Source organism: Microtus ochrogaster, linkage group LG1, assembly GCF_000317375.1.
Source record: "Microtus ochrogaster isolate Prairie Vole_2 linkage group LG1, MicOch1.0, whole genome shotgun sequence".
NCBI classification, from domain to species: Eukaryota; Metazoa; Chordata; class Mammalia; order Rodentia; family Cricetidae; genus Microtus; species Microtus ochrogaster.
In genome coordinates, this window is record NC_022027.1 from 56383043 (window position 1) to 56386033 (window position 2991).

A 2991-nucleotide genomic window follows, 5' to 3' on the forward strand; every position below is an offset into this window, starting at 1 on the left:
CTTGGTTCTTCACAGGTTTCCAGACCACCGGGCCCACAGCACATACATGATGCATAAATACATTTAATCTCAACAGTGCTGAAAAGTGGTAGTCTTTCCATATCATGGGAAAAACTGATACTCAGAAGGAGTTTGTGACTCATCTGTATTCATGTAGGAATCTAAAGCTCAACGGCGCATAGCTAGAGGTGGGCTCTCTCCCCTTGCATGCCGTGGAAAGGTTACAGCTTCATTCCACGTCTGTTCTGTGTAACAGAATGGACCACAGTCCCCTTTAGCTGAACAGCTTCACAGACTAGTGTCCAGAGGTCATCCAAGAAGCCAGAGGAAAGCGGAGTTCAGCTTTAGAAATAAAGGTAGAGTGGAGGCCTGGGAGTCAGATCTCCCACAAGGGTATCTTAGTTCTTGCCCGTGATTTAGCCTTATTTGGAGTTCCAGAAAGGACTTAATTGACCAGAGGAGGGCAGTATTCCTGTATTGACTAAGACAGTGTACATACTGGACAAGAGGAAACTCCCCTCACACAACTCAAGTGAGGTTACAGGAAAAAGTAGAAGTGTATACTGGGAATCCAAAATAAATAGCAAGTGTCCTTCTACAAGCAATTACACGGAAGGCTCACTGCCAGGATCCTGAGCCAGGAATGAGTTGCCTGCACAAAGCTACCCCCAACTCCAGGATGTGTGAAGAATCTACCACAATGCCATCTTTGAATGCATGCTGGGAGCCCCTGTCCCCCAGTTACTTCTGTTGTTCACACCTTCCTGTGGGATTATTTCAAATCCCTATTTCCTGATGACCCAACATCCTCCTGCAATCAACCAGCAGGGGTGAAGCCTGCCAACACCTCAGGTAGCAGCCTTACGCTGCCCACACTGTTTTCAGCAGCTTCCTGTGTTCACAGCTTTCTAGCTCATGCCAATTTTAGTTTGTGAAAATTTCCATGGCCTCCTGCTAGGCTGCTCTTCATGTGTTCCAGCACCCAGACTCAGTGCAGACTGTGTCCCTTTTGTGCTGGTCTCCAGCCCCCACCCTGCGTTCTGTGCCATTATCACCCTACTACACAGGACACTTGTGACTCCTGCTAACCCCACTGTGAAGGGTCTATCTTGAGAACCCAGACAAGGTTAGGAGCTGTGGTATACTCACACGCAGCCATCCTGGTGGTCTATGGACAGTAGTGTCAGCCTTGGCCATTAATAAAGCTGCTAAATCAGGCCAGTGAGTGTCTCAGAATCTCCTACAATATACCTGGAGGGCCCACAAGTCTGTGGTTTGAACAAAGCCTTGAGGTTTTTTGTTTTAATTTTGTTTTTTTAGAAGAAATCAGTTCAGACCTTTCCCTCGGCAAGCACCTTGTATGGTGTCAGGCTCTGAGCTTAGGGCTTCACACATGTGACCATCAATGCACATGACTCTAGGGTACATAAAAGGCAGAACAGGCTCGAGAAGTAATTCTCCAGCTCACATAGTTAGCATATGGTAGAGCCAAATTCAGGCCCAGCAAAGTGTCTGTGCTTTCCCACCGCACTCAGGTTCAAACCCATCTCCCATGGGTGCTTTCTCTCCTGTGAGCAAGCACATGTGCACACACGCGCACGCGCACACACACACACACACACACACCAACCATTGTCTCCCAAAGGCCTCTAGATTCTTCTGCTCTGTTTCAGTACCTCTACGGAAGTATAATTTAGTATCAAGTTCACCGATTATAAGGATATACTTGCACTTAAGTGAATTTATACAGCTGTACAGTCCGTATAATAGTAATATCCAAGTTCAGAACACGGACCAGCCACAAGGTGTCCCCTACTCCTGCCGTCAATCACTGCTGATGCCCTTGCTCTCCTGAGTTCTTCTTTTTTCACACCTCTGCCACATCCAGAGGCGGCAAATTAGTGCAATCAAACCTTGACCTGTGACATGATGGTCACGCATGTTGTTGCATGTGTCAGTGGTGTTCATGTATATACAGGTTGATAAGTCCTCTAAATAATTTACAGTGTGAACTATTATAGTGTGGCTATGAACTTTTGCATGTTAAGTCTGTAATTATAGGACTTCATATCCCTATGTAGATACTGAGGAGTGGAATTTCTGGGTCATACAGCAAATATGTTTAACATCTTAAGAAGCTGCTGAACTATTATCTAGATTAAATGCACCATCTTATGGTTCCGGTTTCTTCAGACTTTTGCCCAGACTTGAAAACATCAACCTTTGGCTGCTGAAGCTCTAGTGGTGGATAGTGGCAGCATGAATTCACATTTCCTTGGTAAACAATGATGCCAATCGTCTTTTCAGCTCTGCTTTGCTGTGATGGCCATTTCAATCTTGGTCATTTTGGTTTCTATCAACTACAGTTGAATTGTTAGACTTCCTTTTTATACACGCATACACACACACATATAATTTAAAATCTAGTTTCTCCTTTCAAGAGAAAACATCCAGTATTTGTCTTTCTGAGTCTTGTTTTTTCGCTGATCATAACGATCTCCAGTTACATCCATTTCACCGAAAGTGTTATGGTTTCGTTTTTCATGTTAGAATTCTTCATATATTCTGGTCATACATCTCTTATAGATATATGATCTTCAAATACTTTCCCAGCTTTTGACTTATTTTTTCTCTAAAGAGCAAAGCTTTTAATTTTGATGATGTTGAATTTACCAATATTTTCCATTTAAAGAAAACATGGTTTTGGGTCTCATGTTTAAGAAATCTTTAGGCAAAGAACACAAACATGTTCTTTTGTGTTTTCTTCTAGATTTTTATGGTTTTAGCTCATACATTTGGATCCATGATTCATTTTTAATTTTTGCATTGGGCTCGTGTGAGATGAAAAATGTTACTTATTTATATATATTTTTTATTGGTATCCAGGTATCCTAGCATACTTTACTGAAAAGACAATGTTGTAAAAATATAAGACTATATTCTAAAATAGACTAAAATGATGGGGGAGAGACTTCTGGCTTGTGTTAATTT